Source organism: Pelobates fuscus, chromosome 2 (assembly GCF_036172605.1).
Source record: "Pelobates fuscus isolate aPelFus1 chromosome 2, aPelFus1.pri, whole genome shotgun sequence".
NCBI lineage: Eukaryota > Metazoa > Chordata > Amphibia > Anura > Pelobatidae > Pelobates > Pelobates fuscus.
This window is the reverse complement of record NC_086318.1, coordinates 449,960,955-449,974,958: the sequence shown is the minus strand read 5'-3', so window position 1 is coordinate 449,974,958 and position 14,004 is coordinate 449,960,955. Positions and strand designations below refer to the sequence as shown.

The window sequence follows — 14,004 nt, the reverse complement described above, 5'->3', positions numbered from 1 at the left end:
TGACCTGTGCTTCATAAAACCATGCTGATTATTGCTAATAACACAGTTCTTCCCAATGAATTCCTGAATATTATCCCTTAATAGCCGTTCAAATAATTTCCCAGTCACAGAAGTTAAGCTCACAGGTCTATAATTTCCAGGCAAGGATTTTGAACCCTTTTTAAATATAGGAACAACATCTGCCTTACTCCAATCCTCCGGTACTATACCTGAAACAAAAGAATCTTGAAAAATTAAATATAGAGGTTCACTTATTTCCCCACTTAGCTCCTTAAGTACTCGTGGGTGGATACTATCAGGCCCCGGAGCTTTATTTACATTAATTTTCTTTAATAGCTGTAGCACCTTGTCTCGAGTTATCCAATCACAAGTTATCTGCAAGTTTGTTGCAGCAATCATCTGCATATCTCTTGCTATAGGATCCTCATTAATATATACTGAAGAAAAATAGTTAATTAAAGGGACACTATAGTCACCTGAACAACTACAGCTTAATGTAGTTGTTCAGGTATGATCTATAGCTCCCTGCAGGCAATCTAATGTAAACACTGTATTTTCAGAGAAAATACAGTGTTTACATTGATTGATAGGAATACCTCCAGTGGCCGTCACTCAGACGGCCACTAGAGGGACTTCCTATCACGCAGGGCCCTAAAAAGGCCCTGGACACGTCAGACGTATTAAAATACGTCTGACGTGTTCAGGAGAGAGAAGGCACTGTGTGCGCGCCTTCTCTCTCCAGCCTGTCAGCGGAGGAGGGGGGCGGGCAAAGACCGCGAGCTGAGCGGTCACTCAGCTCAGCTCGTGGCCGCGCACACCACGCGCATGCGCGGTAGTGCGCTCAGGACTTCAGAGGGCGGCATGAATGCCACCCTCTGAAGTATGTGCGCATGTGCGGCGAAGCCGCGCATGCGCACAAGGGAGCAATGACGCTTCCAAATGGAAGCGTCTGATTGCTCCCTGCTCGCGCCCGCCTATTTCGTCATTTTGACAAAATAGGGGGCGCGGCTTCACGAGGCTCCCGGCGCTGGAACCAGGTACGTAAACTTGCCTCCCTGGAGAGTCCCTTTAAAATTTCTGCATTTTCCTATTAAAGTAAAATACTTGATAGGAATGTGTGGCGAAAGTAACCTCGCCACCGGGTTTTGGAGAGGCCTGCTTGCCAGCCTCTTGCCCTGTGACTATGGCCCCTGGGGTGTATTGCCTTTTAAAAACACTATTTGTGCATATTGGGACTTCGCACAATGCCCCTCCAACTGTGGCGGCGGCCATCTTTAATTGTCCAGCAGTGTTATGTCGTCGAGTGTATGGAACTGTTTTTGGGCATGGGACCATGTGCACGGTGGGGCAAAAATAAGAATTCCGGGAAATTCCTGAACCCCTGAACCGTTCTGGGTGATTTTTGGATATGTTGTTCACCCAGATTGGGGCTATCAGGGGATGTGGGGATATGTTGTATTTTGGGGTACTTTTTGGGGTTTGTAAAAATGTATGTTTTTTTCTGCTTAGAGTTGAGTTAGTCCATTGTCTTTGTTAATTATATCACAGGCATAGGGGAGGTATTGTGTACACTGTATGGGAGTGACTGAATGTAAAACCGTTTTTATTGCCTGTGTGACTTTGTGTGCTGTGCCCCACAAGGTCCACATTGGTGGTAACCTTGTGGGGAAAACTGTATAAAAGACAATATGAGCCTCGTCTCATGTGTGACAGAAAAGGCTGCATCTACACTGGGGATTGCTATACTCTGTATACTCCCCTGGGCTATAATCACTAAGCTCTTTTAAGAGCTTGTTCCTGCTACTCTCTCTTGGAGGAGAGGTTCACCCTCTGAAACCTGGAGCCTTGTCGTAGGACCAGGGTGGGTAGAGGACGGCGAGTTCCCAGCCAAGCTGCAAAGCTGGACGTGGGGACTGCGGTGCTGATTGTGTCTGGTGTGGTGCTGATGGTCCTTGGTAATCACTAGGAGCATCGATTGACGAAGGGTTCGTCACAGAATGCAAATAAACTGTGTCTATAGTGTTGCTACCCAGTCAGAAGCCAGTCCAATGTACCTACATCCCTCTGTACGGTGAGCACTAGATTTTTTATCTGCATAATATTCGAAATGTACATTTCGCAGTATATACCATTGGGTAATAAATATAAAAGAAACAAATTAAAACCAATGTGGCTTAGTAGAGAAGTAAAACAAGAGATTACAAATAAGAAAAGGGCTTTTAAATCATTTAAAATCGGACAAATCAGAGGCATCTTATATAAGATACAAGGAAGCCAATAATACTTGCAAAAAGGCAATTAAAGTGGCTAAACTAGAAAATGAGAAATTTATAGCCAAAGAATGCAAAACCAACCCCAAACATTTTTTCAAGTACATTAATTCTAAAAAAACAAAAAATGAAAGTGTAGGAACACTGAAAACAGAGATGGGTCTGTTAGTCAATGAAGACCAGGAAAAGGCAGACATTTTAAATAACAATTTTTCTTCAGTATATATTAATGAGGATCCTATGGCAAGAGATAAGCAAATGATTGCTGCAACAAACTTGAAGATAACTTGTGATTGAATAACTCGAGACAAGGTGCTACAGCTATTAAAGAAAATTAATGTAAATAAAGCTCCGGGGTCTGACGGTATCCACCCACGACTACTTAAGGAGCTAAGTGGGGAAATAGGTGAACCTCTATATTTAATTTTTAAAGATGGTATTGTACCGGAGGATTGGAGGAAGGCAGATGTTGTTCCTATATTTAAAAAAAAGGTTCAAAATCCTTGCCTGGAAATTATAGACCTGTGAGTTTAACTTCTGTGACTGGGAAATTATTTGAACGGCTATTAAGGGATAATATTCAGGAATTCATTGGGAAGAACTGTGTTATTAGCAATAATCAGCATGGTTTTATGAAGCACAGGTCATGTCAAACTAACCTAATTTCATTCTACGAAGAAGTAAGTAGAAATATAGATCAGGGTGTTGCAGTGGATGTGATCTACTTGGATTTTGCCAAGGCGTTTGATACGGTTCCTCACAATAGGTTAGTCTTCAAACTAAAAGAAATTTGTCTAGATGAATATTCTTGTTCTTGGGTAGAACATTGGCTTAAGGATAAAGTACAACGAGTTGTCATTAATGGTAAATTTTCAAGCTGGACAAAAGTGGTAAGTGGTGTCCCTCAGGGTTCTGTTTTGGGACCGCTTCTATTTAACATATTTATAAAATGATCTTGAAATGGGCATTGAAAGCCATGTATCAGTGTTTGCAGATGACACAAAACTTTGTAAAGTAATAAAATGTGAGTAGGATATTGCCTTGCTGCAGAGGGATTTGGATAGATAAGAGGACTGGGCACTAAAATGGCAGATTAAATTGAACGCAGAGAAATGCAAAGTTATGCACTTCGGGGTTAAGAATGCACAAGCAATTTACACCCTAAATGGAAGTGAATTAGGGATAACCACACACGAGAAGGATTTGGGAATTGTTATAGACAACAAATTAGGTAGCAATATGCAATGTCAATCTGCCGCTGCTAAGGCCAGTAAGGTTTTGTCATGTATAAATAGGGGCATAAATTCTCGAGATGAAAATATAATTTTGCCTCTTTATAAATCGCTGGTAAGACCACACCTTGAATATGCTGTGCAATTTTGGGCACCTGTTCTAAAGAAGGATATCATGGCACTAGAAAAAGTGCAGAGATGAGCTACAAAATTGATAAAAGGAATGGAGCATTTTAGTTATGAAGAAAGGTTAAAAAATGTAAATCTCTTCAGTTTGGAAAAACAGCGCCTGAGAGGGGATTTGATAACATTATACAAATATATTCGGGGCCAGTACAAACCATTATCTGGAAATCTATTCATAAACAGGGCTATACATAGGACACGAGGTCACACATTTAGGCTGGAAGAAAGGAGATTTCATCTAAGGCAAAGAAAAGGTTTTTTTTTACAGTAAGAGCAATAAGGATATGGAATTCTCTGCCTGAAGAGGTGGTTTTGTCAGAGTCTATACCATGGGTCGTCAACCTGGTCCCTACCGCCCACTAGTGGGCGTTTTACGATTTCAGGTGGGCGGTAGGGATTTCCAGGTTTTGACGACCTGACGACCGGGCGGGCGGGTGCGAGCCGGCGGTACCCCTGCGACTGGGTACTGCCGTGACAATTTGCGGCCCCGGCCCGCGCGGCAAACCGCCGGGGCCGCATATGGAGGGGTCCATCGGGTGGCCCATGCTGTCAGGGCCACCCGATGGATGTGGATTGTGAGGGGGCCTGGTCGCGCTGACCGGGCCCCCTGTGATGACATCATCTCTGCTGGGAGGAAGTGATTCCCGGTCACTCCTCCCAGCATACTGAGATCCCGCGCGGGAGGAAGGAGGAGGGAGTCAGAGTGGGAACTCTGACTCCCATCCACCTGAGCCACCACTGGACCCCAGGGAAAGTCACCCTCCTGAATCTAAAAGGTAGGAAACAGGAGGGTGACTTAAATATAATATGTATGTCGTGTGTGTGTGTGTCTGTATGTATGTGTGACTGTTGGTATGTGTGTATGTGTGTCTGTCTGTGTGTGTGTATCTATGTGTCGTGTGTGTGTGTGTGTGTATCTATGTGTCGTGTGTGTATCTGTGTATCTATGTGTCGTGTGTGTGTGTGTGTGTGTGTATATCTATGTGTCGTGTGTGTGTATCTGTGTCGTGTGTGTGTGTGTCTATGTGTGTATCTATGTGTCGTGTGTGTGTGTGTGTGTATCTATGTGTCGTGTGTGTGTGTGTGTGCGCATCTATGTGTCGTGTGTGTGTGTGTGTGCGCATCTATGTGTCGTGTGTGTGTGTGTGTGCGCATCTATGTGTCGTGTGTGTGTGTCTGTATTTGTATATGTGTCTGTATGCACGTGTGTGTCTGTATGCACGTGTGTGTCTGTATGCACGTGTGTGTCTGTATGCACGTGTGTGTCTGTATGCACGTGTGTGTCTGTATGCACGTGTGTGTCTGTATGCACGTGTGTGTCTGTATGCACGTGTGTGTCTGTATGCACGTGTGTGTCTGTATGCACGTGTGTGTCTGTATGCACGTGTGTGTCTGTATGCACGTGTGTGTGTCTTGTACGTTATAGTGGACTATATAGTAAGTGGGCTACCTAGCTCAGCCTTCCTACTGGGCATTGCTACAAGGAAGGTTAAAAAATAGAAAAAAGGGGAAAAAAAAGGTGGGGAGGGGAATTGAGGAGGGAGAGGAGATGAGCTGACGCACAAATGAGAAATCATATTATGCGCAAACAGAGAAGTCGTCTGAATATCACTGAAAGAGACCTTCGTTTGTTCCTTACGAAAATCGAACCAGATATCAAATATTTAGTCTCGCAGCATCAACCTCAAGGATCTCATTAATCACTAGTAAAGGTAATTTCAATTTACTTTATTGTTTTCTCATTAAACTTTATAAAGTTAAAAACCTTATAAACCTGCATTAAGTAGAAATAAAAAGATAAATGTACGTACATTTATTTTTTGTAAAACACCTTTCTAAAAAAATTCCGCATTTGCGCGAAAACTGGTGGGCGGTAAGGAAATTTTTTCAACCAAAAAGATGCATTAGTGGGCGGTAGGTAGAAAAAGGTTGACTACCACTGCTCTATACAAATGTTTAAACTGCAATTGGATAAATACTTGCAAAAACATAACATACAGGGATATAATTTCTAATTAGTGGGGTAATAGCTGCTTGATCTAAGGAGACATCTGACTGCTATTTTGGGGTCAGGAAGGAATCTTTTCCTAGTTTGTTGCAAAATTGGAAGCGCTTCAGACTGGGTTTTTTGCCTTCTTTTGGATCAACAGCAAAAACATATGTGAGGAAGGCTGAACTTGATGGACGCAAGTCTCTTTTCAGCTGTGTAACTATGTGTAACTATAATACATCAAAAGGTTGCCTGCCAACTTAGAAGAGCCTTAAGTGGGAAACATACCACTTTATGCTGCTTTCTGGGAGCCAGTTGGAGGCTCCATACAGTGTGAGTGTATTTCCACACATTTTTTATCCTAATATACTACCCAAAATAGGGATTTTCATACTCTCTGGAACACACAATATCCCCAGGCTGGGGTTGTACAGCCCAGGTGCAGAAAAGTAGAGCTAATTCTAGCAATAGACACTGGAAGTGCATTTCCTTTTTTCCTCCTACCTACTTGCACCAGAGATACTGCACTATATATATTATACACACTATATATATATATATATATATATATTACACACTATATATATATATATATATATATTACACACTATATATATATATATATATATTACACACTATATATATATATATATATATTACACACTATATATATATATTACACATATATATATATATTACACACTATATATATATATATATACACACTATATATATATATATATTACACACTATATATATATATATATTACACACTATATATATATATATATATTACACACTATATATATATATTACACACTATATATATATTACACACTATATATATATTACACACTATATATATATTACACACTATATATATATTACACACTATATATATATTACACACTATATATATATTACACACTATATATATATTACACACTATATATATATAACACACTATATATTTATTACACACTATATATTTATTACACACTATATATTTATTACACACTATATATATATTACACACTATATATATATATTACACACTATATATATATATTACACACTATATATATATATTACACACTATATATATATTACACACTATATATTTATTACACACTATATATATATATATATATATTACACACTATATATATATTACACACTATATATATATTACACACTATATATTTATTACACACTATATATTTATTACACACTATATATATATATACACACTATATATATATATTACACACTATATATTTATTACACACTATATATATATATATATATTACACACTATATATATATTACACACTATATATATATTACACACTATATATATATTACACACTATATATATATTACACACTATATATTTATTACACACTATATATATATATATTACACACTATATATTTATTACACACTATATATTTATTACACACTATATATATATTACACACTATATATATATTACACACTATATATATATTACACACTATATATATATTACACACTATATATATTACACACTATATATATTACACACTATATATATTACACACTATATATATATATATATATTACACACTATATATTTATTACACACTATATATATATATATTACACACTATATATATATATTACACACTATATATATATATATATTACACACTATATATATATATATATATTACACACTATATATTTATTACACACTATATATATATATTACACACTATATATATATTACACACTATATATATATTACACACTATATATATATTACACACTATATATATATATATTACACACTATATATATATATTACACACTATATATATATATATTACACACTATATATATATATATTACACACTATATATATATATATTACACACTATATATATATTACACACTATATATTTATTACACACTATATATATATTACACACTATATATATATATTACACACTATATATATATATATTACACACTATATATATATATTACACACTATATATATATTACACACTATATATATATATATATATTACACACTATATATATATTACACACTATATATATATTACACACTATATATTTATTACACACTATATATATATATTACACACTATATATATATTACACACTATATATATATATTACACACTATATATTTATTACACACTATATATATATTACACACTATATATATATATTACACACTATATATATATTACACACTATATATATATATTACACACTATATATATATTACACACTATATATATATATTACACACTATATATATATTACACACTATATATATATTACACACTATATATATATATATATATATATATTACACACTATATATTTATTACACACTATATATATATATTACACACTATATATTTATTACACACTATATATATATATATATTACACACTATATATATATATTACACACTATATATATATTACACACTATATATATATTACACACTATATATTTATTACACACTATATATATATATATATATTACACACTATATATATATTACACACTATATATATATTACACACTATATATATTACACACTATATATTTATTACACACTATATATTTATTACACACTATATATATATTACACACTATATATTTATTACACACTATATATATATTACACACTATATATATATATTACACACTATATATTTATTACACACTATATATTTATTACACACTATATATATATTACACACTATATATTTATTACACACTATATATTTATTACACACTATATATTTATTACACACTATATATTTATTACACACTATATATTTATTACACACTATATATATATATATTACACACTATATATTTATTACACACTATATATTTATTACACACTATATATATATATATATTACACACTATATATTTATTACACACTATATATATATATATATTACACACTATATATTTATTACACACTATATATTTATTACACACTATATATATATATATTGCACACTATATATATATATTACACACTATATATATATATTACACATTTATTGTCATATGAGAATTCCTTAAGGTGCTATTCTCTCCCCTCCATTACTAACTGCCCCCCCCCTCCATTACTAACTGCCCCCCCCTCCATTACTAACTGCCCCCCCCCATTACTAACTGCCCCCCCTCCATTACTAACTGCCCCCCCCTCCATTACTAACTGCCCCCCCCTCCATTACTAACTGCCCCCCCCTCCATTACTAACTGCCCCCCCCATTACTAACTGCCCCCCCCTCCATTACTAACTGCCCCCCCCATTACTAACTGCCCCCCCTCCATTACTAACTGCCCCCCCTCCATTACTAACTGCCCCCCCCTCCATTACTAACTGCCCCCCCCTCCCTTACTAACTGCCCCCCCCTCCATTACTAACTGCCCCCCCCTCCATTACTAACTGCCCCCCCCTCCATTACTAACTGCCCCCCCATTACTAACTGCCCCCCCATTACTAACTGCCCCCCCTCCATTACTAACTGCCCCCCCCTCCATTACTAACTGCCCCCCCTCCATTACTAACTGCCCCCCCCCATTACTAACTGCCCCCCCCTCCATTACTAACTGCCCCCCCCTCCATTACTAACTGCCCCCCCTCCATTACTAACTGCCCCCCCCCATTACTAACTGCCCCCCCCCATTACTAACTGCCCCCCCCCCTCCATTACTAACTGCCCCCCCCATTACTAACTGCCCCCCCTCCATTACTAACTGCCCCCCCCTCCATTACTAACTGCCCCCCCTCCATTACTAACTGCCCCCCCCCATTACTAACTGCCCCCCCCCCATTACTAACTGCCCCCCCTCCATTACTAACTGCCCCCCCCTCCATTACTAACTGCCCCCCCTCCATTACTAACTGCCCCCCCTCCATTACTAACTGCCCCCCTCCATTACTAACTGCCCCCCCCTCCATTACTAACTGCCCCCCCCTCCATTACTAACTGCCCCCCCCTCCATTACTAACTGCCCCCCCCTCCATTACTAACTGCCCCCCATTACTAACTGCCCCCCCTCCATTACTAACTGCCCCCCCCTCCATTACTAACTGCCCCCCCCATTACTAACTGCCCCCCCTCCATTACTAACTGCCCCCCCCTCCATTACTAACTGCCCCCCCCCCATTACTAACTGCCCCCCCCTCCATTACTAACTGCCCCCCCCCTTTACTAACTGCCCCCCCTCCATTACTAACTGCCCCCCCCTCCATTACTAACTGCCCCCCCCTCCATTACTAACTGCCCCCCCCTCCATTACTAACTGCCCCCCCCTCCATTACTAACTGCCCCCCCTCCATTACTAACTGCCCCCCCCTCCATTACTAACTGCCCCCCCCTCCATTACTAACTGCCCCCCCCTCCATTACTAACTGCCCCCCCCATTACTAACTGCCCCCCCCCCATTACTAACTGCCCCCCCCCATTACTAACTGCCCCCCCTCCATTACTAACTGCCCCCCCCCTCCATTACTAACTGCCCCCCCCCCTCCATTACTAACTGCCCCCCCCCATTACTAACTGCCCCCCCCCTCCATTACTAACTGCCCCCCCCTCCATTACTAACTGCCCCCCCCTCCATTACTAACTGCCCCCCCCTCCATTACTAACTGCCCCCCCCCTCCATTACTAACTGCCCCCCCCTCCATTACTAACTGCCCCCCCCCTCCATTACTAACTGCCCCCCCCCTCCATTACTAACTGCCCCCCCCCTCCATTACTAACTGCCCCCCCCTCCATTACTAACTGCCCCCCCCCCTCCATTACTAACTGCCCCCCCCCCTCCATTACTAACTGCCCCCCCCTCCATTACTAACTGCCCCCCCCCTCCATTACTAACTGCCCCCCTCCATTACTAACTGCCCCCCGGTTACCAGTTGCCCCCCTGTTGCCCTCCGCCGGGCTCCCCTTACCTGTCTCGGTCACGCTGTGTCTGGCGGCGGCTGATGACGTCATATCTGACCGCCAGCGGGGGGCGGGGACTATGACATCCACAAGATGGCGGCCGCTGGTCTTACCCGCCCAATGCCACGTGACCAAAGATGCGGAGCGGAGCATTGTGGGATAAGAAGGATCTGACCAGAGGTACATACTGCGCTACGGCCTATATCAGCGCTATTTATTGCGATACATACTGCGCCACGGCCTCTGGGAGCGATACATACTGCGCCACGGCCTCTGGGAGCGATACATACTGCGCCACGGCCTCTGGGAGCGATACATACTGCGCCTTGGCCTCTGGGAGCGATACATACAGCCCCACGGCCTCTGGGAGCGATACATACTGCGCCACGGCCTCTGGGAGCGATGCATACTGCGCCACGGCCTCTGGGAGCGATGCATGCTGCGCCACGGCCTCTGGGAGCGATGCATGCTGCGCCACGGCCTCTGGGAGCGATGCATGCTGCGCCACGGCCTCTGGGAGCGATGCATGCTGCGCCACGGCCTCTGGGAGCGATGCATGCTGCGCCACGGCCTCTGGGAGCGATGCATGCTGCGCCACGGCCTCTGGGAGCGATGCATGCTGCGCCACGGCCTCTGGGAGCGATGCATGCTGCGCCACGGCCTCTGGGAGCGATGCATGCTGCGCCACGGCCTCTGGGAGCGATGCATGCTGCGCCACGGCCTCTGGGAGCGATGCATGCTGCGCCACGGCCTCTGGGAGCGATACATACTGCGCCACGGCCTCTGGGAGCGATACATACTGCGCCACGGCCTCTGGGAGCGATACATACTGCGCCACGGCCTCTGGGAGCGATACATACAGCCCCACGGCCTCTGGGAGCGATACCTCGCTTGCCACGGTCTCTGGGAGCGCTGCGTGCTATTGTATACCTCCTTGTATCCCTCAGTCTGTGGGAGAGTTGCCCTGAGCCCTATATACTGCACTATGTTGTTTAGGAGAGCTATATTAAAGGGACACTAAAGTCCCCGGAACAAATACAGCTTAATGTAGTTCTGGTGAGCATAATCATTTATATGCAAGCATTTTAGTTTCAGAGTAAAGGCAGTGTTTCCATTGCCCCTAGGACACCTCCAAGTGCCCACTCCCCATATGGCCACTGGAGGTGCTTCCTGGGGCAGTGCTGCACAGTAGGCAGCACTGCCGTTCAGCATCTCCACGCTCTGCATGGGGACGCGGAATTTTGCTCAAAGAGGAGCATTGATTCATGAGGAGGTGCTGATTGGCCAAAACAGCGTTTGGGCCCAGCCCCCTTGCTGATTTTATCCAATCCAGTGCTTTCCCCACAACGCTAGATTAAAAACAACTCTTAACCTTGTGCTCTACTGGCCTGCAGTCGTCCTTAATGAAGGAATGAAGATTGGGGAGAATCTGAAGGATCAGAGGAATGGGGTTCATGGGAGCGGGGCAGCCCTAGAGAAGTATTGAGGATAGACTTTGTATCTTTGGCAAGAGGATAGGATGCATTTATTATAGACTGTAACGGTGTGCGAAGCCTGGGTGAGGCTGTCTCTGAGCTCTGTATACGCAGGGCTGGGTGGGGCTGTCTCTGAGCCCTGTATACGCAGGGCTGGGTGAGGCTGTCTCTGAGCCCTGCATACGCAGGGCTGGGTGAGGCTGTCTCTGAGCCCTGTATACACAGGGCTGGGTGAGGCTGTCTCTGAGCCCTGTATACGCAGGGCTGGGTGAGGCTGTCTCTGAGCCCTGGATGAGGCTGTCTCTGAGCTCTGTATACACAGGGCTGGGTGAGGCTGTCTCTGAGCTCTGTATACGCAGGGCTGGGTGAGGCTGTCTCTGAGCCCTGGATGAGGCTGTCTCTGAGCTCTGTATACACAGGGCTGGGTGAGGCTGTCTCTGAGCTCTGTATACGCAGGGCTGGGTGAGGCTGTCTCTGAGCTCTGTATACGCAGGGCTGGGTGAGGCTGTCTCTGAGCCCTGTATACGCAGGGCTGGGTGAGGCTGTCTCTGAGCTCTGTATACGCAGGGCTGGGTGAGGCTGTCTCTGAGCTCTGTATACGCAGGGCTGGGTGAGGCTGTCTCTGAGCTCTGTATACGCAGGGCTGGGTGAGGCTGTCTCTGAGCTCTGTATACGCAGGGCTGGGTGAGGCTGTCTCTGAGCTCTGTATACGCAGGGCTGGGTGAGGCTGTCTCTGAGCTCTGTATACGCAGGTCTGGGTGAGGCTGTCTCTGAGCTCTGTATACGCAGGTCTGGGTGAGGCTGTCTCTGAGCTCTGTATACGCAGGGCTGGGTGAGGCTGTCTCTGAGCTCTGTATACGCAGGGCTGGGTGAGGCTGTCTCTGAGCTCTGTAAACGCAGGGCTTGATGAGGCTGTCTCTGAGCCCTGGATGAGGCTGTCTCTGAGCTCTGTATACGCAGGGCTGGGTGAAGCTGTCTGTGAGTTCTAGGTGAGGGAGCGCACACTCATAGTGGGAGGAGCGGTCTGCCTGCACAAGGAACCAGGAAGAAGGGAGCTGACTGCATCCAGGAGATCAGACTTCTTGTTCTCCCACTGCAGGTACTGACCCGGTCGGCTTGCCCTGACAGATTATCCCCTGGTACTGACCCGGTCGGCTTGCCCTGACAGATTATCCCCTGGTACTGACCCGGTCGGCTTGCCCTGACAGATTATCCCCTGGTACTGACCCGGTCGGCTTGCCCTGACAGATTATCTCCTGGTACTGACCCGGTTGGCTTGCCCTGACAGATTATCCCCTGGTACTGACCCGGTCAGCTTGCCCTGACAGATTATCCCCTGGTACTGACCCGGTCGGCTTGCCCTGACAGATTATCCCCTGGTACTGACCCGGTCGGCTTGCCCTGACAGATTATCCCCTGGTACTGACCCGGTCGCCTTGCCCTGACAGATTATCCCCTGGTACTGACCCGGTCGCCTTGCCCTGACAGATTATCCCCTGGTACTGACCCGGTCGGCTTGCCCTGGAAGGAGAGAGCCCGCATAGTGTGTACCCAGCAGGAACAGACATGTTAGAGCATTGTGACTGCAGAGGTGGGGGTTGCAGTCGGTAATGATGGTGTCTACGGACACAGAGTGAGATGTACGCTCTCCGAATCTCCCCGACCTTGAGCATTAACCCTTCCTGAACCTGCAAATCTAGTACTCTATTATTTAATATATTCATATAGTGCCAACATATACTGTAGTGCTGTTACATTGTGTGTTACATTGTGGGCGCTCTAGTTGTGTAACGCTATGTGTGTCAGTGTGTTACATTGTGGCCGATCGAGGCTGTGTAACGCTCTGTGTGTCAGTG

At 43.4% G+C, this 14,004-nt stretch overlaps 2 protein-coding genes across 8 annotated transcripts in view; one reads left to right on the top strand and one right to left on the bottom strand.

The window, feature by feature from the left end:
• The window catches only part of MRPL2 (mitochondrial ribosomal protein L2), a 55,381-nt gene extending 44,634 nt beyond the window's left edge, over positions 1-10,747 (bottom strand). The window contains exon 1 of the mRNA XM_063444215.1: positions 10,682-10,747. The gene's annotated coding sequence lies outside the window, so the exon portion shown is untranslated. The remainder of the gene's footprint in view (positions 1-10,681) is intronic.
• A 50-nt stretch (positions 10,748-10,797) lies between these two features.
• Positions 10,798-14,004, top strand: part of KLC4 (kinesin light chain 4) — a 104,232-nt gene continuing 101,025 nt past the window's right edge. For 2 of the 7 annotated variants that reach the window (XM_063444204.1, XM_063444203.1), the window contains exon 1: positions 13,045-13,247. The gene's annotated coding sequence lies outside the window, so the exon portion shown is untranslated. Of the gene's footprint in view, positions 10,854-13,044; positions 13,248-13,630; positions 13,848-14,004 lie in introns of those variants that run through there. The other 5 variants (XM_063444200.1, XM_063444198.1, XM_063444199.1 and 2 more) reach the window with 4 other exon arrangements.